The sequence below is a fragment of the Triturus cristatus genome, chromosome 7 (assembly GCF_964204655.1).
Source record: "Triturus cristatus chromosome 7, aTriCri1.1, whole genome shotgun sequence".
Lineage (NCBI taxonomy): Eukaryota > Metazoa > Chordata > Amphibia > Caudata > Salamandridae > Triturus > Triturus cristatus.
Window position 1 is genome coordinate 131,318,169 of NC_140590.1, and position 23,974 is coordinate 131,342,142.

At 43.7% G+C, this 23,974-nt stretch overlaps 1 protein-coding gene and 1 long non-coding RNA gene across 3 annotated transcripts in view; both read right to left on the reverse strand.

The window, feature by feature from the left end:
• The window catches only part of LOC146809019 (uncharacterized), a 314,049-nt gene that overhangs the window by 93,693 nt on the left and 196,382 nt on the right, over positions 1-23,974 (reverse strand). The window lies entirely within an intron of this gene.
• LOC146809020 (uncharacterized) lies at positions 15,464-16,663 on the reverse strand. Its single transcript, XR_014966308.1, has 3 exons — positions 16,337-16,663; positions 15,872-15,936; positions 15,464-15,508 (listed from the first exon to the last, which is right to left on the reverse strand). It is a non-coding gene; the product is annotated as an uncharacterized LOC146809020 (long non-coding RNA).

Here is a 23,974-nt window from a genome sequence, read left to right on the forward strand (position 1 = left end):
GACCTTGTGAAAGCAATTCCTCCTGGATTTTTATGCTATACTGCAAATAGACCTTTTAAAAAAGGAGGAGGACTGGCAGTTATTTATCACAGTTCCATCAAAGCTAGTTTTAACACAATGTTTAATCCTTTTTACGAAGCTTTATCCTTCTCGCTCAGCCTTTCTGATCATCATATGTTTAGGGGTATCCTAGTGTACAGACCTCCTGGTCCTAGGAATCCGTTTTTAGCAGAGGTCGGCACACTTTTGGAAGCTGGCTTGAGTCTTGACTTGCACACTATATTGGGAGATTTTAAGTTTTATTTAGAGGCTGACGCTGATAAAGACACGTTAAACCTTTTAGATTTAATGAATAGTGTTGAGTTAAAACAATTAGTGAAGGGACCTACTCACTTGGCAAGGCACACACTGGATGAGATTTTTTCAAATTCCCTATTCCTTTCTGTTACTAATGTATGACCTCTATCCTGGTCAGATCATACGACCATTATGTTTGAGCTGGCCATCCAGGAAGGCCAGGGTAGGGATCCCTCCTCTAGGAAAACAAAGGAAATTAGAGCCTGGAATAAGGTAGGAGGGAAAGAACTAACTGAGCTGCTACATTCAACGCAGGTTTCTCTCCCTTTGGAGGTGGACGAAGCTTCCGTTGTGTATACTGCTTGGGTAGAGGATGCCTGTCACATTCTAGCACCTAAGAAAGTAATTACTCCCAAAAGGACACAGCCCACGGCTCCTTGGTACTCTCAGGAACTAAGGACACAAAAATTGAAATGTAAACAACTGGAACGGTCCTGGAGGAAGGACTATCATTCAACTGATAGAGCTTTATATAAACAAGGCCTCCTATACTATAAACAGATGCTTTTTTAAACTAAACGTGAGTTTTTTGCCGGACAGATTAAATTAGCTAGCAACTCTTCTAAAGAATTATATAAAGTTGTTACCAGGCTTGCACATCCACCGCCTGCAACTATTTCAACCAGCCAGGCATTCTGTGAAGAAATTTCTACGTTTTTTCAATCCAAAGTGGAAACTATTTATAGCACTTTTAAGGACCCTGTCGGCAGTATACCAGCTGATTTGTCTCATGACGTCAAGGTAGGGCCTGGACTAAAAATTAGTATGGATAGTTTTCCTCCAATATCCTACCTAGACACATTTAAGCTTCTCGTATCTGCCAGATCAGGCTCACCCCACGATCCGTGTCCAGTACCAATTGCAAAATTGGCTTCTGAACCTTTAGCCGGGACTCTTACACCCCTTTTTAATGCTATGTTTTCTGAAGGGTTTTTCCCTAAACTATGGAAAACTGCTTCTGTCCTGCCGCTTTTAAAAAACCTAGCCTAGATAGTAAAGACCCAAGCAGCTTCCGCCCCATCTCACGCCTCCATCTGCTCTCCAAGCTGGTAGAGAAATGAACACTAAACTGAGCTCTTATTTATGTGAAGCTAAGGTTTTGAACCCCACCCAATTTGGGTTTAGAGAGGGATATATAGGGACACAGTACTGAAACTGCCCTTCTTAAATCCACGGAAGAGATTAGGAGAGGCCTGGACCAGGGAGGAAAGGCGGTGTTGATCTTGCTTGATCTCTCCGCTGCCTTTGACACGGTCCATCATGGAGTATTGATGGATCGTTTATGGGATTGCGGAGTGAGGGATAAAGCCTGGTCTCTCCTTAAATCCTTCCTTTCAGATAGATGCCAGACAGTCTCACTGGGTGAGTTTGTTTTCAAACCTTTTTCGCTTCCTTGTGGGGTTCCTCAGGGGTCTTCCCTGAGCCCTACGCTCTTTAATGTTTATGTTTCCTCTCTGGCCCCTCTGATTGAATCCTTCAGCTTCTGCTTAACATCTTACGCCGATGATACCCAAATTGTGATCTCCTTGCAACCAGGTCAGGAGAAGGCAATGGGTGAGAGGCTTCATGACTGTATGGGGGCAGTGGGAGGCTGGATGACGCAAAACTGCTTATAGTTGAATGCTGGCAAAACAGAGGTGATACCGTTCGGGAATAACGCTAATATCTGGACTCCTAGTTGGTGGCCAGAGGCCATGGGGACTCTTCCAGTACCCTCCAGGAAAGTTAAGAACCTGTGGGTGGTGCAGGATGAACATCTTGACATGCGTGATCAAGAAAATGCCGTGGTCTCTGCTACCTCCTACACTCTCAGGACCATGAGGAAAATGTTGCCCCTTGTATTTTTTTTTAGTATTTTGTGTATTTTATATAGCACGCAGCTACCCCAACGGGGTGTCCCGGCGCTTCTGAGTGAAAGCAGAGTGATAGTCCTGAGGGCTTAACAAAAGAGAAAAGTTTTTAGTGCCTTACGGAAGGGTAATTCTTCCTGGATCATCCTAATTGCGATCGGGAGTTCATTCCAGAGAGTTGTGGCACAGACTTGGAAGGTTTTACCTCCAGAACGTGCTTTCCTGAATCTTGGTATGGAAAGCAGATGTTGGGAGTTGGAACGAAGGTTCCGAGAGTTACAGTAAGGACGGATACTAACAGAGAGGTAGGCCGATCCCCTACCCTTAGTTGCTCGATGGGCTAAGGTCATGGCTTTGAATGAGGCTCTTTGATGGATTGGTAGCCAATGTAATGCTCTGCGATGAGGCGAAATATGGGTGCGTAGGGAAACCCCGCAGACCAGCCGAACAGCCGCATTCTGGACTGTCTGGAGCCGATGTAGAAGGCCCGCGGGCAACCCTAAATACAGGCCGTTCGCATAGTCCAGGTGAGATGTAATCAATGCCTGGACTATGGTTTTCCTGGTGTCACTAGGGAGATAGGTGATGAACTTCCTAATCATCCTGATCTTGGAAAAACAAGCGGCTGAAACGGTCTGTATTTGGTTGCTAAAAGAGAGATTTGAGTCCCACTTGACCCCTAGATTTTTTACAGAGTCCTTAGGGACAGGGGGAAGGCTAAGTTCCTGTGGCCACCAGAGAGTTGCATCAAGAGGGGAGGGTTGATGGAAAAAGAGAACCTCCGTTTTCGCCGCATTCATGCGGAGGCAGTTATGGTCCATCCATTTTGAAATGTCCCGCAGACAATCCTTCAGAGGATCAAAAGTAGTCTGTGTGGCACTCTCATAGGAGAAAAGCAGCTGAATATCATCTGCATAGGAAGTAGCTATGATGCCCGACCTAGCAATGAGTTCAGCCAGAGGAGAAAAATAGACATTGAACAATAGTGGGCTCAAAGCCGAGCCTTGAGGGACACCCCATTTCAGGGTACGGCTAACAGAGGTAAAAGGGTGAGTATAGACTGCCTGGGTGCGATTAGACAAAAAAGAGGTCAGCCACTCCAGGGCCTTCCCCTGAATGCCCTTCGACCGAAGACGGTCAATCAGGATGGGGTGAGAGATGGTGTCGAATGCTGCCGACAAGTCGAGCAGCACCAGCACCGCTCTGGAACCCCCATCCAGTTTCCACCGCACAGAGTCGGCCATTTCTATAACGGCAGACTCAGTGCTATGGCCCTTTCTACCACCATGTTGGGATTCATGAAGTAGGCCGTGGGATTCAAGAAAACCTGCCAGTTGTTGCTGCACTAGCTTTTCAAGGACCTTGGCAGGGGCTGGGAGCAGAGAAATTGGTCGATAGTTCACCGGCTCATTAGGATCTGTATTAGCTTTCTTTAAAATCGGGACCAGTTGGGCATGTTTCCAAGACTCCGGGAAAATTCCGGTTTTGAGCGAGTCATTCCAGATGTAGTTAAGGAAGGGATTAAGAAAAGAGGCCAATAATTTATATTGCTTGGCTGGCCAAGGGTCAAGTGGTGAGCCGGAGCGGCATCTAGACAGTTCCATCAGTGAGTGTTCCAGTGAGATTGCCTCAAAGTCTGAAAAGATGAAAGAAGACTCGATGCGGTCAGGTAAAGGCGTATCACTCCCTAGATCATTATTCTTGGGGAAGGTGTCATAGATCTTCGCGATCTTGTCTTCAAAGAAGTCAGAGAGGCGGGAGCAAAGGGCCTGAGAGACTGGAAGACACTGTTTAAGAGCCAAGGGATCTGTGAAAGTCTTCACTGTGTTAAAAATTTCCCTGGCCGAGCCATGCGCTCTATTAATTTTCTCCTCCAGGTAACGTTTTTTATGCTCAATTATTTTCCTACGGTATTCTTTGAGGGCCAGTTTATATTTAAGTTTTGTGTCAATAGAATAGGATGACCTCCACTGGCGCTCCAACAGCTTACAAGAAGATTTATATTTCCGAAGCTCGTCGGAGTACCATGGGGCGGAGGGAGCTGCTCGAAAGGTTTTAATCGGTCGCATAGGAGCGAGCGAGTCAATAGCAGAGGTGACCCAGCAGTTGAGGTTAGTCAGGCGTGAATCTAAATCAGGGGCCTCTTTGGGAGTGGTATTTACAAGATGTAGGGCAACACTGTCAGGGGAGATCTTACTCCAATTACGTCCTACCGCCTTAGGGAGAATTCTAGGTCTCACATGCTGGCAAAGATGAATAGCAAAAGGGATAAAAAAAAATGGTCCGACCAAATCACCGGATAGGGATCCTCAATCAGGATGTTTGAGAAATTCGAGCAAACAAGATCAAGAGTATGACCAGCTTTGTGCGTAGGTTGAGAAACCAATTGGCTTAATCCAGCATCTTTTAAAGTAGAAAGAAAGTTAAGGCAAAGCTTGTCAGAAGAGTCCTCTGCGTGTAAATTTAGGTCTCCTAGTAAGGTAAAATTGGCATAGCGTAGGCTAACCTGAAGGACATAGTCCAAAAATGTAGCCAAGTAGGAAGCCTTAGATTTAGGAGGGCGATAGACCAGTAGCCCTGTCAGTGTGGTGTGTTCAGCTAATTTAATACAGAAGGGAAGGGCTTCAATCAGTTCAATTTGTGTGTAAGGGAAGGAAGAGATCGTCCATTGGGATCTATAAATGATAGCTACCCCACCTCCCCGATTGCGACCCGCTCTATTGGCGCATAGGATATTATATTCCGGGGGAATGGCCAGGCATAAAGACGGATTAGATTCATCCTCCAGCCATGTTTCCATAAGAAAAAGTAAATCCCAGTTATTGTCCATCAGAGACTGGGCGATATCAAGAGAATGTTTAGGCAGGTAGCGACAATTAATTAGGCCAGCCTTAATAGAGAAATAGCTGGTGTCTTTAGGGGCCTGAGACGGCGGCTGATCAAAGGGGCAAGGGATCAATGTGTCATTCAGCATATTGCAAGGTATGCCCAACTCTGGATATAGGGCTAAGTCCCTTTGAAGAGAAACAGTGAGAGCACAGCATTTGTGTTGTATCGAAAAAAGAGACTCCTTACTATATGTTTTGAAGCAAGATGTTGGGGTTTCCACAGAGTACCTGGCCTCGGCCGCGTCCTGATCGCGGACGGGCGCAGACGGGCACGACTCCGGCGCAGATCCGGCGCATCCGCTGACCGCGTACGCTGCGCGGAGACATGACCGTTGCCTTTTATGCTGGTGACTGGACGCTTCCCCTACCCAAAATGGCCGCCGCGCTTCTGCCGATTCGAGGGAGAGCCTCCCAGCCCCAAAATCGACAGAGTTAGGCTCAGGGAGCAAGGCAGTGCGGGGAAAAACAATTTAGGTAGGAGACCACGTCGAGTTTGAAATTATGAGCAGATTAAAACGATGTGCAATGTGCAAAGAAATCAAGCGCTTTATTTAAAATGCGGCGAAAATAGAGGCAATAAAGTATATAAAATGGTCACAGAGTCACAGCGCACAACAACCTCCCGGCTTCCGCCTCAGGAGGGACTCACACACTCACTCAGAAACCTTCTGCCGGCTGATTGCAAGCGTACAGTGGTTACGGCCTTGATTATGTCAAGACTTGACTATTGTAACAGTCTTTTCTTAAGTATCCATGAGCGCAGTCTACAAAAACTTCAGATGCTCCAGAATTCAGCTGCCAGGCTGCTCACGGGAACCCCGAAATTTGCTTCTATTTCGAGCTCAATAAAAAAACTTCACTGGCTGCCGGTAAAAAAGCAAATACTTTTTAAATACCTTTGTTTCGTTTTTCGAGCGCTTCAGGATACAGGCCCATTTTATCTGAAGCAACACTTCCAGTGATATGTGCCCAGAAGTTCATTACGTTCATTAGCAGCAAAACTCACTGTAGTACCCACCACAAAGAGAGCGAGATAGGGAGGCAGAAGTTTTTCCGTTGGGGCATCTAAGGCCTGGAATGAACTTCCTTTTAGCTTAAGAAATTGCAATGACCTATTTGCTTTAAGGAAAGCACTCAAAACATGGCTGTTTTAATTCCTCTGGTCGGAACCTCAGTTAGGAGGACTGTAGCAAGCGCCGGGACACCTTTGGGTAGCCGTGCGCTATATATAAGTTTTACTAACATAACATAACATACTGTATCCACCAAAAAAAGCGTTACCGAAGGTAAGTAACTTGCTCTTCTGATGGATACTTCTGCCTGTTAATTCCTCACCTTTTGAATAGAATCCTCAAGCCGTACCTCATCTGGCTAGACCAAAAAATCTTGCAAAACAGATCGACCAAAATTGCCATCCCTCCTATCCTCCGAATCCAATAGTAATCAAATAATTTTTAGTTGAAATTATATTGAAAATAATACTTTAAAAATACTTTTATTAATAAATTTAGACAAACACTTAAAGGAAAACTTTTATTTATAATTAATTTCAAGATATTTCATACTTTACAAATTACGCCGAAGTCGCAACCCCAGCGTGACTTTTCAAAATGGCTACCGGAATGCGCGCAGCCAGTATTTAAAAAAAAAAAGAATGAATATAGTTTTCCTAACTAAACATTATTCAAATTTTTTTAAATATATATATATATATATAACTGGAAAAACCATAGGTTTCAGGCATGTTATAGTTAGAAATTAGCATTTAAAAAAAACATAGAAATTAACTGAAAAAACCATAGGTTTCAGGAACGTTATAGTTAGTTGGACATTTCACTCGTACAAAACCATAGAAATTCTGGCGTTATAGTTAGTTCAGCTAACTATAACTCGCGCCCCTGCAATGCACTGCTGATGACATCACATATTACATCATTCATGACATGGTCAGTGACATCACTGATGACATCACTGATGACATCTCAAATGACATCACTGATGACATCACTGATGACATCATCCACGTGAAAATCTGATGCACCTCCTCACACCTGAATATAACCTTTGATACACCCACTCTAAAATACAGACTACCATTTTCAAAAAAATAGACACATCAATACCAGTTACTAAATACGCACTGACTGATTCCTAGGTCTACACAAACATCCACTCATTCACCCATACAGGCACTCATACATGCAGTCACTCATCAATACAAGACTATCATATGCACTCATACACCTATACAGACACTCACACACTGCCACATATCCAGAGTTACTCACACACTTAGTGAGCCATGCAAAGAATCAATCATACTTCCATTTACTCACCTATACAGTTATACAGACACAACCTCACTTATTCATACAGATACTAACACATAATTACTCTCTTATAGAACCACTGATACAAATACACACTCATCCATGCAACCACTCTCATAATTACTGATTCTCACATATAGTTATTTATATACACCATCACTCACATATACTGCCTTTTACATATGTAGTTACTTGCACATGTACCACTGAGACATTCATTCACTCACCAACATACCATACACACACTCACCCACCCATACAGCTGTTTCCACATGCCATCTTGAACCCATACACCCAGTGAATCAACCACTCACACATCAATGCACAGAGTCACAGACCTCCCACCTGCCCACACACACACTCAGGCACCCATACAATCACCAAAATATCCCCAGTTGAAGACGCACTCGCACACAAAAAGCAGATGAATTCCACTGATTCTTTAATTAACAGAAACCGTCATTTTCATTCAGATGCATTTCATTGCCATACGCATTTCACAGCAACGGCGCCTTGGTCACAGGCTTCATGATACGGCGCAGGATAGGTGAAAAGGCACTCTCCTCTGCATGCCCGTGATTTGCATAAGGCTGGGTCTAAAGTGAGGTAACAAGGTGAGCCAAAGAACAATGGGTTGGAGGGCTACCCCAAGTTATTGCCAGTGGCTAAACGTACTGCATGCAGCCTCCCAACACTTTTGTGTTATACATATATATATTCATTGAAAAAAACGTAGGTTTCAGGCCTGATATAGTCAGGAATTAGGATTTAAAAAACCTTAGAAATTCACTGAAAAAACAATAGGTTTTAGGGGTGTTGTAGCTAGCTGGACATTTCACTCGAACAAAACCATTGAAATTCCTCCGATATAGTTAGTTGTATGACTACATCTTGCGCGCCTGCAATCCACTGCTGATGTTACATATTACATAATTCATGACATGGTCAGTGACATCACTGATGACATCTCAAATGACATCATCCACGTTGACAATCAGATACACCTCATCATACACTAGTATAACCTTTCATCACTCACTGTAAAATACAGAGTGCCAGATTTAAAACCATTGACGCACCAATACAAGTTTCTAAACACCCACTCAGTGATTCCTAGATCTATACACACATGCAATCACTTACCTATAGATTCACTCATACATGCTGTCAATGATCAATAGAACACTATCAAATATACTTATACACCTACATCGACATTACACACACCAGCACACATCCTAATCACTTATGAAGTCATCCTACTCACTTATGCAAACAATGGATCATACTTACTTTTACTTAGCTATACACTTATCAAAACACCACTTCATCTATTCATATAGATAATAACTCGTACTTAGTGTGTTATAAAAACACTATTACAAGTATACAGTTATCCATACAGTCACTCATACAATCACTGAGTCTTATGTATACTTATTTATATACAACAACTGACACATACACTGGCTTTTATTTTTCTAGTTTGTTGGACATGTACCATTGAGACATATATTTGCTCATCGCCACACCCATAAAGATATTCACTCACCCAAACAACTGTTATAACATGTAGTTTTAACGTCATATACCTACTGAATCAACTATTCACACATCTTTGGGCAGTCACACAACCCCCACCGAACCACACACACATTCTCTCTCCCATACAAATACTCAGTTAACGAATCAATAAATAATATAGACTTTCACATAGCTAGTAACCAACTAGTGCAGCAGTTTAAACAACAAATGACAAAGTGATACAGATATTCACACAGTGTAGTCACTATCCAATATATTTAGTGAGACACTATAAATTAGTCAAGTAAACAGTCAATCACACTGCTACTAAATCCTACATCCAGATACTTCTATTTATATATCCACTCATTCTTCAATGCAAATTGCTAGATATATAATACATATTTAAATAACGAACCAAACCACATTCACTGGATGATGTCATCAGTTGTGTCATCAGTGATGTCATTTGAGATGTCATCAGTGATGTCACTGACCATGTCATGAATGATGTAATATGTGACATCAGCAGTGGATTTCGGGCGCGCGAGATGTAGTTAGTACAACAAACTATATCGGAGGAATTTCAATGGTTTTGTTCGAGTGAAATGTCCAGCTAGCTATAACACCCCTAAAACCTATTGGTTTTTCAGTGAATTTCTGAGGTTTTTTAAATGCTAATTCCTAACTATATCAGGCCTGAAACCTATGGTTTTTTCAGTGAATTTCAAAGGTTTTTTAAATGCTAATTCCAAACTATATCAGGCATGAAACCTATGATTTTTTCAGTGAATTTCAAAGGTTTTGTAAATGACAATTTTTAATGTATTAATTGTTATACTGATTATTTTGATACTGATTTACTACATTTTGTAAACTGTTTATTTTTAGATATTTTATTTTTTTAATTACATTATACATTACAATACAAAATATACTTTCTCAGAATGAATTACTTTAGTTTAAATACCTTGCAAATAGGCAATAGACTTTTAAGTACAGTAGTTACAGTTGTTGCAATGGGCAACACAATTTCAAACACAATGCAACATTGAGCTCAATGTGAATTTCTAGTCAGATGCAATTAGTTACTTTATGGATTACTTTTCTAACCAGAGGACTGGATCCTAGATTTAGTCCTTGGACATCTCCTGTAAACAGTTGAGTAAACGCCTTTTGGTTACAGTAGTGATTTTTAAGGAATATTATTGTATTTTAAAAGTTGACACTTAGAAACTTTTTCACATAGAATCACCAAAGTTATCCTATGACAGAAAATCACTTAGCAGGTAAGTAGTGTTATCATTACTTTTTCTTACTCAGTGGTGGATCCTGGATCCAGCACTGGCCAATCTCCTGTAAACAGCTGAAAGAATGTGTTTAAGTCATACAGACGATTTTTTAGGAATATTTTTAGTTTGTGAAAATAGACAGAAACTTTTCTGGTAAAAACCACACATTGGATTCCTATGGAAGGAAATACAAGTTACTGGTAAGTATGCTTAGAATTACTTTTCAGGGTCAGTGCTGGGCTAAAAGATGCAGCCCTGGGTTCTCTAGTGATAACAGGTGAGTAAATTGGAATTCGTAGTTCGGCTGATTTTAGAGGAATATTTGTAAGTTTCAAAAATGGACACTTCGAAACTTTTCTGGTGAAAACCACACAATAGATTCCTATGGAAGGAAATACAAGTTACTGGTAAGTACGCTTGGAATTACTTTTCAGGGTCAGTGCTGGGCTAAAAGACGCAACCCTGGGTTATCTCCTGATAACAGGTGAGTAAATCGGAATTCGTAGTTCGGCTGATTTTAGAGGAATATTTGTAAGTTTCAAAAATGAACACTTAGAAACTTTTCTGGTGAAAACCACACAATGGATTCCTATGGAACGAAATACAAGTTACTGGTATGAACGCTTAGAATTACTTTTCAGGGTCAGTGCTGGGCTAAAAGATGCAGCACTGGGTTCTCTTCTGATAACAGGTGAGTAAATTGGAATTCATACTTCGGCTGATTTTAGAGGAATATTTGTACAATGGTGAAGGAAGGGGGCGGGGCCTGAGGTGACGTGTGCAAACACGCCCTGTGGCGCGTTTTAAGTTGGGGAATTAATTCCTGTTCAATCCAGAAGTCCCCTGGGGGCAAACTACCCCACTAGGTACCTCCAGTATGCGCCAGGAAGCTGCGTTGCAGAGAGGTGTTCAGAGGCCACGCCCCTTTTTACAACACTCTGCAATGCAGCTCCGTGGCGCTTCCTGGAGGTACCTGGTGCGCTAGTTGCCCCCTAGGGGACCTCTGGACTGAAGAGGAATTAATCTCCCAACTTAAAACGCGCCTCAGGGCGTGTTTGCACACATATCACCTCAGGCCCCGCCCCCTACCTTCACCACTGTGCAAACGTGCCTGTGGCGTGTTTCAAGTTGGGGGATTAAGTCCCCTTGAATCCTGAGGTCCCCTGGCGGCCAACTAGCCCACCAGGTATCTCCAGTATGTGCCAGGGAGCTGCATTGCAGAGAGGTGTTCAGAGGCCACGCCCCTTTTTACAACACTCTGCAAAGCAGCTCCGTGGCGCTTACTGGAGGTACCTGGTGGGCTAGTTGGCCCCTAGGGGACCTCTGGATTGCAGAGGGATGAATTCCCCAACTTAAAACGTGCCACAGGGCGTGTTTGCACAGTGTCACCTCAGGCCCCGCCACCTACCTTCACCACTGTGCAAACATGCTCCGTGGCGCGTTTTAAGTTGGGGGATTAAGTCCCCTTGAATCCTGAGGTCCCCTGTAAGCGCCACAGAGCTGCATTGCAGAGAGGTGTAAAAAGGGGCGTGGCCTCATTACACCTCTCTGCAACGCAGCCCCCTGACGCATACTGGAGGTTCCTGGTGGGCTAGTTGGCCCCCAGGGACCCCCAGTATTTAAAGGAAACGTGCCAGGGGGCGCGTTTGCAGAGTGGTGTAAGGAGGGGCGTGGCCTCCGTCCCGATCCAGTTCTTTTTATTTCTTCTTTTTTTTTAGAAGGAGGGCTTCTTTTTCCATTTTTTTGGCCCTGGGGACCCCATCCCCAAGGGCCTGCCACCAATTTTTGTTTATAAAAAAAAAAAAATTGGGAAGGGGGCCGCATGGCCCCCCTCCCGAGGCCATAATTTGCCCCGGGGACCCGATCCCCCGGGGCATGGCCCTTGTTTTCAATTGTTTTATTTTTTATGCAGGGGGGCTGCGTAGCCCCCCTCCTCTGGCCACTTTAAGGCCCCGGGGACCCCATACCCCGGGGCCGGCCATTGTTTTTTGTTTTTTTGAATTATTTAATATGGGAGGGGGGCCACGTGGCCCCCCTCCCAGGCCACTTATGGCCCCGAGGACCGCATCCCCCGGGGCCTGGCCTCTGTTGGGGGCCGTGGGGAGGTCCCAATCCCCCCACGGTCCCAGCCAGCTCCACGCGTCCTGCGGGAGCCGGCATTGCTTTTCCACACGGGGAGCAGCTAACATGCTGCTCCCCATGTGGAAAAGCAATCAGCTTTGCTTCATTGAAGCGAGAGCAGGTTTCCCTGCTCTCGCTTCAATGAAGCAAAGCAGATTGCAATGACAGGGCGGGAGCCGCAAGGCTCCCGCCCTGTCATTGCAAACTACAGTGTCCCGGGGGTGAGCACCCCGGGACACTGCAGGAGCTGGCCCTGGGGGGTGGCGATCCCCAGGGCCTATTCAAGGCTCCAGGAGGGGGGCCGTGTGGCCCCCCACCCACACTGACAAGTTGCCCCGGGGGGTGCCTGAGAGCCCCCTATCCCAAATCATTTCAAGCCCCGGGGGGTGGCGGTCCCCGGGGCTGGGAGGCCTGCGAGCCCCCCCATCCATTTTCATGAAGCTCTGGGGGTGGCGGTCCCCGGGGCTGCGGGGGGCCGTGAGCCCCCCTGCATATACTATCTTTGAGCCCCGGGGGGTGGCGGTCCCCGGGGCAGTGTGGGGGGATTGGGACCCCCTCACACTTTTTTTAAAAAAAGAGCCCCGCGCTTCTTTTTTTTAATTTTCGGCCGAAATTCACGCTGGGTGCGCGAATCTCACCTTTTTTTTTTTTTAAATGGTTTTTAGGCCCTGAGCAGACCTAGGGGGTCAGGGTGTTTCTACCCTGCCCCCTTCTCGCATTTTTCGCGTTTGTTTTATAGGTTTCTTGTGACTCGGTTCTACCGAGGCACAAGATGGCTGCCAACACTTCCTGATCTGGAGTGTTGACAGCCAATTAGAATACAGCTTGTGCACGGCAGATTGAGCGCTGGGTATGGGGAGGGTGCGCGGATCCTCCGAGGCCATAGATATATCAATGATTTTACTTTTGATTTTCTCAGGAACTACTGAACGGATTTACACCATTTAAGCAAAAGGCACCAGTCTGAACTGAGGACTACCTCTTTGCCAAATTTGGTGTAATTCCGTTCAGCAGTTCGGGCTGTAGCTGCGTCAACAGGTCCTATGGGAAAATGCATGGGGAAAACGCGTTTTGGGACCCCCCATTTTTCTCGGCCCCAGCTTGATGAATCACCGTGAAATTTTCAGGATAGGAGCGGACCGGAGCTGGACAAAAGTTTGAAAAATTTCACGAAGATTCGTCAATCGGCGCCAACGTTATTCCAAATAGAATGTTGCAGATTTCCTATGGAAAATAGGTCCTAACTATATCTACTTACTGGCGACAGCCAGTAGGTAATAAATATATATATATACATTCTTTTTATTGTAGTAACTTTAAAAAATAACTAAAATAATTAATATAATGTAAAATATACATTTATTATAATAGTGCTACATTATATTTATATTATCTACTGGCGGTCGCCAGTAGATAGTTATAGTTAGGACCACGTTTCCATAGGAAAAGCATTTTTTCATGTGCTTATAACTTTGGCGTCGTTTGACGAATCTTTATAAAATTTTCTAAAAAGTTTCTCTTTTTTGATCAGCTCCTATCTTTAAAGTTTGGGGGTGATTGGTCAAAGGGGGGCTGAGAAAAAAGGAGGGTTCCAAACGTGTTTTCTCAATGCATTTTCCATTGGAAACTTTAGACAAGGCTACAGGTCAAACTGCTGAACGGAATTACACCAAATTTATCAGGGAGAAAGGTCTTGGTCCAGAAAGCACGCTTTTGTTGAAATGGTGTAAATCCGTTTAGTAGTTTTTGAGATATTATAGGAAAAAAATACATATATCTGGGCGGAGCATAGCTCCCGAGCACGAGCTTGCCTCTGATTGGCTGCTAACTCTTCAAACCAGGAAGTGTCCTCTGATTAGCTGCTAACACTTCAAACCAGGAAGTGTTAGCAGCCATCTTGTGCCTCGCATCGAGTGAAAATATAAAACAAAGGTGCCGGGGGCAATTTAATATACCGGAGCTCTGTCTGTGCGAGATACCCCTTTCACGCTCCCTCTGCCCACATCACCAGCTCGCAGCTATGCCTTTAGAAGGCAGTCAGTCGGCTCGCAGCTCTCTACCTTTGCGAGCTAGTACGCTGCTGTGCCTCTTTGCGAGTGGACATGACACATTTGGCAGGGAGAAAGGTTGTGGTCCAGAAAGCACGCTTTTGTTTAAATGGGGTTTTTGAGAAATATCATATTGTACAGATATCTATATTTGAGAATTCTGACATTTGATTGGTTGAGGCATTATGAGCACGAGCTTGCGGCTCATTGGCTGCGAACTGTTGAGACTAGGAAGTGTTGGCAGCCATTTTGTGATTCAGTCCGTCAGCTTGTAACTCTCCGTATTTCTACCTCTGCGAGGCAATACTGAAAATATACCAGAGCTCTGTCTGTGCGAGATACCCCTTTCACGCTGCCTCTCCACACATCAGCAGGTAACGCACCCTCTTCCCACATCACCAGCATACCCCCAACAACCTTCATGGGCCCGCAAGTCCCCCTCTGCGAACCACCGGTCGGCTTGCAGCTCTTCGGGTGCGAATTCTCGGGCCCGCAGTTTTATCTGTGAAGCCAAGACTGGAAATATACCGCAGGTCTCTCTCTGCGAGATACCCCCTTCACGCTCCCTCTCTCCACATCACTGTTCCTCAGCTATCCCTTTGGAAGAGGACGGCCCGCACCTTTCCCTATACCTGTCGGCCCGCAGCTGTTCCTCTGCGAGCTGGCCCTCAGCTCTCCCTCTACGAACTGACGGGCCGCGGCTCTCCCTCTGCGAGTCAGCCAGTCAGCTCACAGCTCTTCATCTATGAGCCAGCCCGCTGGCTCGCAAATCTCTGAGAACAGATGCAATGGAGCCAACGATCATGCAGGTCGGACACCCAACACTGCTCCGACACCCCCAGCAGCAGCTGCTTGTCTGGCATCAACCCTCACCCCCACCCCCCACAAACAAATGTGACAGTCTCGTTAGGGAATCTGGAACGTAAACAAATGGCTATTGCGGTACAATTATTAATAAGAAGATGCTTGTGAGGTTGGACAAATAAGAATCTTAGTCATTTATGGATGTACATATAAAACATTTTATTTAAACAAAAGAACAAATAAAAGTAGGTACAGGTATGGCGTGTCATCCCTCGACAATTTGTGAATCACAGCCTGCAAGGCAAAAAGAAAGATAAGATGGTGCATCATGCATCCCGCAAAGGAGAGAGAGAGAGAGAAAGAGAGGAAGAGCGAGAGAAAGAAAGAAAGAGTGAGAGAGAGAGGAAGACAGAGAAAGAGAGAAAGAGTGAGAGAGAGAAAGAGAGAAAGAGTGAGATACAAAGAAGAGAGAAAGAGAGAAAGTGTGAGAGAGATGAAGCGAGAGAAAGAGTGAGAGAGAGGAAGAGAGAGAAAGAAAGAATGAGAGAGAGAGAGGAAGAGACAGAAAAAGAGAGAGAAAGAGTGTGAGTGACAAAAAGGAAAAGATGGAGAGGGAGAGTGAGTGTTGACAGTGTGGAGAAAATGTTCACAGCTCACCTTTCTGCCACCGGTGTGTCTCCAACCACGTGCCGGGATATAATGCCGCCCTCAAGTTTAGTCATCTGAAACATAGTATAGAAGTAGTAATGGCAGAGTACATACAACTAACTGCACAAGCGTAATTCTCTCTTTCGCCCCTGCGCACTCAGGCTGTTGCACCCCATCAACTCCCATCGCCCTGAGGTGTCTGTCCGGCCTGCGCACTCAGGCTGTTGCACACCATTGACTCCTGCCGCCCAGAGGTGTCTGCCCTCATCTGCGTACCCAGGATGATGTACCCAATCCACTCCCACTGCCCAGAGGCATCTGCCAGCTGCTGTGAACCCAGGCTGCTGCACCCCATCCACTCTCAGTGCCCGGAGTTGTCTGTCAGCTCTTGTGCACCCAGGCTGCTGCACACTATCCACTCCCAACGCACAGAGGAGACTGCCCGCTGCTGCAGAAACAAGCCTCTCTGCTCACCTTCCGCCACCGGCGTGTGTGTAAGAGGGTGCACCACTTGCTGAAGCAACCTTCGCAGGTGTTGCGTACACGCTGTAAACAGAGCTCAAAATTCAGAACGTGTGTTGATTGTCAGGATGGCCACGCATCATCGCAGGCTGCACACGGGTTCACCTCTGGTGTCACTGAGGGGCGGGAATTCCGTGTGGGGGGGAAGGCAATCGTGAATCACAGCCTGTTAGACAAAAAGCAAGATAAGATTGTGCGGAATGCGTCCATCAAAGGAGAGAGAGAGACACACACCTGAAAGAGTGTGAGAGAGAAGAGAGAGAGAGAAAGAAAGAGTGAGAGGAAGAGAGAGAAAAAAGAAAGAAAGAGTGAGAGGAAGATAGAGAAAGAGAGAAACAGTGAGAGTGAGAGGAAGAGAGAGAAGAAAAGATAGAAAGAGTGAGAGGAAGACGAAGAGAGAGAGAAACAGTGAGAGAGAGTAAGAGAGAAAGAGTGTGAGAAAGAGGAAGAGATAAACAGAGGAAGAGTGAGAGAGAGAGAGAAAGAGAGAGAGAAAATGAGTGAGAGAGGAAGAGAGAGAGAAAGAGAGAGTGTGAGAGAGAGGAAGAGAGAGAGAAAGAGTGTGAGGGAGAGAAAGGAAGAGATGAGGAGGGATAGTGAGTGCCCACACTGTGGACAAAACCCTCACAGCTCACCTTTACGCCACTGCTGTGTCTCCAACCACGTGCCGGGACCTAGTGGAGCCCTCAAGCTCCCACATCTGAAACATAGTACAGAATCAGGAATGGCAGAGTATATACGACTGCGCACGCCTAAATCGCTGTCCCGCCTTTGTGCATCCGTGCTGCTGCACATCATCCACTTCCACTGCCCAGAGGTGTCTGCCCGCCGCTGCGCACCCAGGCTGTTGCACCCCATCCACTCCCGCCACCCAGAGGAGTCTGCCTGCCCCTGCGCACCCAGGCCTCACTGCTCACCTTTTCGCGGACAGGGCACCCTCCACATCATGCGTCTTGATTTTGCCATGGCAGAGGAGAGGACATACCAGTCCACCCATCATCATCGCAGGTTGTACACCCGCTCAGCCCTTGCGGTTCCACTAACTCAGTGACCAGAACTGGGCCTATATAATCTTAGACATAGATGGAAGTTTATCTGGGAAGATTGAGATTGGGAACGGGCTGCGGCAGGGATGCGTACTGGCTCCCCTGCTGTTTTCTCTGTTTTTAACAGATTTGCCATTGACCTTAAGGAACGTAAATGGGGCAAGCCCGAAACAAGATGGTAAGCATATTGCATGCTTGCTCTATGCGGACGATCTTTTGATTATGGATCAAACCGAAATTGGCCTGCAAAGGAAATTAAATATATCTAATGATTATTACTGCAAGAAAAAACTTGTTGTTAATATGGACAAGACTAAAACCTTGAGCTTTGGCCGGAGGAAAGTTGGGTTCACATGGTTTTTGGGAGCTGAGAAAGTAGAAACGATCACAGAATATAGATATCTGGGAATGTGGCTTGAAAGAAGTTTGAAATGGCATACCCACCTAGATGCGCTAAAATTAGGAACATCAGCATCGATTAGCGGACTGAAACTATTTAATAAAGCTTATAGTGCGATGCCAGATAGACCAATTTTAAAAGCCTATTCGGCCATGATACACCCGCAATTTCTGTATGGCGCGGAACTGTTATACCTGAGCGGCAAAGAGAGTTGGGATGTTGAGGAAGGAAAAATTTTAAAAAACAATTCACACTCCCTTTGTCGCCAATGGTCCAGGCCGTAAGACTTGAATTGGGACTGACCTCATGGAGCATTTTAGACAGTATGGCCCTACTTTTTTTCTGGCAACGCCTAGGAGCAGGTGAGAACTCCAAAATATCACAATGGTGTAAAAACGTAATTCAGAATAGCGAATTAAAATGGGCGAGAGAGACTAGAGCTATCATGACGAAGTTGTGTTGTCTGATGAAGGTTTAAATTGTGCCCCATTACTTACATGATTAATATTGATAAGAAGCTACTTAGGACGCAGGGGAAAGAAATATCGCAGGTACAGGACCAAAACTACCTTTCAAACAAAATCTCAGTACATTTTATGACTGCTGCAAGGAAAAACGAACAATGCTTCCCTTACGTTGATAGGTTACCCGATTGTCATTTACGAAGAGAGGTTTTAAGGGTAAGAATTGGGGTGAACCCTTGTTATGTAAATAATGTGGTAAAACGCTCAATGATCGATAAGACAGGAAGATGTATTTGCACTTTGGGCACCTCATGTGACCTGTTACATATCTTAATGGATTGCCAGAAGTTTCTTGATATTCGAATTATGATTTTAATACCGATATTTTGGAAATATGAGATTAAAAATAGGACCCAGGCAGTAATTTTGGTGACTGAAATGAGCCATTTAGATATTGCCGTTGCCATTGGAAAATTTATGCAAAGAGTGAAGGCATTTTTTTCTTCTTTTTTAAATGGGTTTTAGCATAATAACTCACTCTGATATAATTGATGGACGGTTTTATAAAAATGTGTGTTTTAAGATGTGTTTTAATGTATTTAAGGATGTGTAATTTTAGATGTATTTTAACAAATATATGTAATGTTTGAGGACCAACGGTCCAAATAAACGTGAATTAAACAGACAGACAGTGACCAGTGAGGCCAGGCACGTGGTGGTAGGCCCCGCTGTTCGATGGCTCAGGCCTACACTGCGGTCCAGCAGGGCACACAAAACATCAGCTGTCCGGACCACCGGGATGGGGCATCATCGCAGGCTGTACACCCGCTCAGCACTTACAATGCCCCTACCTCAGTGGACCGAAATTCACCGTCCCGTGGCGGTGTGCCTGTGCCGGCCGCAGTGCATCCGGTGCACCAAGTCTTAAATGGGAATGGCGTGGAGCACATGCGTCCGGTCATTTTCATTGGCAGGGTCACGTGTCCTGTGACGCCTGTGCTTGATGGGTGTGGTGTGGGTGTAAACCAGCCATCAGGGAGTGGCTGTGGAGTACTGACAACTAGACCTGTGAACAGCAGATCACAACAATGAAAAGCTGGGCCATGTAGTGTTGTTGTCCCTCCCTGTATGTGTAAACCGATTGGGTTGGCCTGGCGTATGCCAGTCCTGCATGAGGCTGTGAACAATGACTCTGGAGCTCTGGGCGTAGTTCCGTCCTGGGCTGTATGAGGAATCAATTGCTGGGGGTGTCCCTGTTGTAGAGCTGCCGCCACCCAGGCCGCAAGCACCAATGTGTCACCCTGTACTCTTGGTATTGTGTGCATTATTATTGGTGGGTGACTTGCGTTCTTCACCCATGTTTGGTTGCCACATCTCGCTACATTCAACTATTGTGTGGCTGAGGGGCCATGCTGTTTTTGGAAGGTCCGCTGTCCTGTTGTGCACTACCTCGGTGGTAGTAGGGTGGGTGGTCCGGGGGAGGTCTTGAGGGTGGTGGCAGTGGGTTTTGTGGCCTTCTTGGGTGTCAGAGGTGCATGAACAGTAGCTCTATGGCATGTGTTGGTCTTCAGATTTGATTCTGGGCTGGGCTCCCTTTCACACTGTAGGTAGTGGTACTTTACACCAGTAAAAGGCAGATGTTACATTCCTACTGCTAATGCAGCTTATTGCCTGTTTTTGGAACGCCCCGCAGATTTGGCTGCTCATTGAAAACATCAGGAAGTGGTGTTTTCGTGTACAGGAACGCCTACTCTGCATATTATTTGCGTTAGTTGTTGCTCTCATTTGTGGATTTTTTTTGGGGCGGGAGCTATTGCTGGAAAACTGGCAATATCGGCTGTTTTAACCAGGTTGAGAATGGAATGATAATTTAAAATACCCACCGACTACTTCCTATACACACACATTCATTCATTCACCCATACAGTAACTCATACATGCAGTCACTCATCAATACAGCACTCTTATATGTACTCATACACCTATACAAGCACTCATACACCGTCACTCATCCATAGAGTTATTGACACACCTAGCTAGTCATGTAAAGAATCTATAACACACACCTATACAGTTATACATTCACTATCTAACCTATTCATACAGATACTAACATATACTTACTCTCTTATACAAACACTGGCACAAACACACTCATATATACAGCCACTCTCACAATTACTCACTATCACATAGAGTCATTTATACATTCCAACACCCACATGTACTGCCTTTCGCATATGTAGTTACTCACACATATACCAGTGAGATATACATTCACTCACCAACACACTGATACACACACTCACTCACCAAAACAGCTATTTCCACATGCACTTTTGAACGCATACACCCAGTAAATTAGCCACTCACACATGTTGGCAGAAAGTCACATACCGCCCACCCACCTACACACACAAACACTGAGCAACCCATACAAATACTTATGCTACCAATAAGTAACTCATATAGACAGTCATGTACCTAATCATCAACCCATGCAGCAGCTTATACAACAACTGAGAGACTGATATAGACATTCACACAGTTTAGTCACTAACCATGCATTCAGTATGAGACATTTAATCACTAACTTATACAGTCAGTCACACACCTATTAAATCCTCCACCCAGACACTTATGCACCAACTCATTCTTCAAAACACTTTGGCATTAACATATAGAAAATATATTTAAACTTTACAAAAACACATATTCACTGGATGATGTCATCAGTGATGTCATTTGAGATGTCATCAGTGATATCACTGACCATGTCATGAGTGATGTAATATGTGATGTCATCAGCAGTGCATTGTGGGGGCACGAGTTATAGTTATCTCTACTAACTACAACGTTCGAATTTCTCTGTTTTTGTACAAGACAAGTGAAATGACCAACTAACTATGACGTCCCTGAAACCTATGGTTTTTTCAGTAAATTTCTAATGCTTTTTAAATGCAAATTTCTAACTATAATGTCCCTGAAACCAAGTATACATTTATATATAGTATTAAATATTAGTTACATTTATTTAGTTTACATCATATTAATGTTATAAATTACAATATTTAAGATTTACTATTTTAAACTATATATATTTAAAACAATGATATTTTTGTATGTTTTATAACAATATTAGTGTGATATATGTATTTTTCAATATTTTTGTACTTACCATTGTAAGTACAGGAAGACGATATTTTTGTGAACGATATTTTTGACACAATAGTTTGCCTGTTGTCAATTTTGTGTCAGTGATCCCTATTTCTGAAGTGAGACTTAGAAACCTATTGGAACACCACTTGCTGTACCCAACCAAGGCTTTATCACAGTTGGCCTCAAATGTGCCCAGGTTTATTGCTTGATATTTTAATTACTTTTTTGGTACTGCATAAATACTTTACGCATTGCCCTAAGGTTAGTGCCACAGCTACGAAGGAATCGCATACCTCAAGGGTAGAAGACCTTTAAGCGTGGGCCCCTGTTAAGCGTAAGTCTCAGGTTCAGTAACATTTCCTGCTCTCCCTATTGTGCCCTGCACACACCCAACACAAACAAGGGCAAACGTAGGACACCACATCAATTTATCCTCTATCTTCACTCTCTCTCATCCCAAACTCTTTCTTCTACTATGAGCTCCAAAATAGACCTTCCTAGACTCCTCCCTTCTCTACACCTCCTGGCTCACCCCAAGCATCAGTTTACTGCTATGATGTCCCAAACAACCATACGAAATTCTCACTCATATTATCTGTCCTTTAAATCATCCCAAATCTCAATTTTACTCTGATTCTTTCTCCCTAAACCCTTTCTGCAGGCTCTTCCCTACTTCATCTGTCCCTTACTCATCCCAGACCTCAATGTTCTACTATGATCTCCCAATTAACACTTCTGGTATTCTTCCCTCTTCTATCCCTCCATTACACTATTCAATCCAACTAACAGACTCATGTCCTCCGCTCAAATTAACTCTTACCTCCTTGTACTAATACTATACTCATACTTCCCTATACTAATCCATCACTAATCCCTTTGGGTTCCGGAGTAGTGAGCTACTCGCCAAAAAGCACTTCAATGCCTCCTAAGGAGTAGTAATCGCTATATAATACAATTACAATTACAACAATGTCCTCCTGCTGTTAGCCTTTGAAGATCAGCCTCATCACATGGAAATGCAACTAAATGTAGCACATCTCCTTATTCCTGAGGAAAGAAGGCACACTGAAGAAGGAAGAAGGAAATTTAAACAGAGCCCAATTTTCAAATTCAATAACAATGAAAGTAATAATGAGCCATTGCAAAAGGACATCGTGTAGAGTATACTATCCATGATGAAAAACAAAACAAAAAAAAACATTTTAAATGTATTTGGTGTGAGCAATATGATGATAAAATTTATTTTATGTATTTATTTTATTAATAGATGCACAGTTACTAGAAACCATTACATACAAAAACGTTCAAAGTAGTGCAGTAATTCACATAAGTACCACTGTAAAACTGCATGTTTAGCCAATAATTCATAAAATCCAGTCACTCAGATTTACAGTTTTTAGGTAAAAGTTCAATAGAGCACTGAAAACAACACACTGCAGATCAGGGGGATTGGCAAGATGGCTGCCAGATAGCCAGATTGGATTGGCTGTCATCTTTACATAAGTGTTCTAAGCAGACACTGCCGGTTGAGCGTTAAGTTTCTTTGCTGCACAAGTCAAGAATTCAATATTATTGGAAATGTAGGACACCGGGCATAATGTCTAAATCAAATTTGTTGCGAATTGACTCCCATGAACAATGAAAATGTTAATAGTTAAATGACAAAATATACTTGCATGTACTTATACAGCATATATTTGCAAATAACAGAATATCCAAATATGTATGTTTGTCGTTTTTTTCTTTATTTAATACTCCACATGAATATTGTTAATTTATGTTTTCTTATTTTACAAAAATGAGTTTTTTTATATACATATATTTTTTACAATCTCTAGATAGATATTAACGCATATGTGAAATAGTGAGATGTCATTGGCAGTTCATCTGACTGGCAAACTAATAGGAAACTATGTTTGATATTAATTAGATTGATGGACAGAGTCGAGCATACAGAAGACAAACGACCACGTAAACGAGATAAAGACGTAACTCCGCTAAAACATAGTACCGCTTTCAATTCAGGTATGTTTGTTTAAATACATCGACTAATTCCTTTAACTAAGGAGTGTAGTAACAAAAATGTAAAACAAATTGACAGAGTTTGAGGGAGTAGCGCATGATATATATGACAGAAGGATTGACTCAGGATGAGATTATTTGGCAAACTACAACTAGTGCCATAATTTAGGATAAACGAATTCACGCGTGTTTGGCCATATTGTATTGAGAACTCTTGTTACATTCAGGTATCCAGACCTGCATTTTGCTAAGAAGAAAGGATACATTTCATCTATTTTTGGGAAAAAGAGACTCTATTTCACTATCAGAAGCGATGTTGAACGCCAACTGATTATATTTAACTAAGTGAGTATCAGTATTTTACTATAAATTTAAAAATATAGAGTAAAAATAGGTACATAAGAGAAAAAAACAGCGGAACTGATTGTATCAATAGTGTAACTAATAAAGATATAATTTAATATCTGAAGCCAGCAAATATATATCCTTTAGGATACTA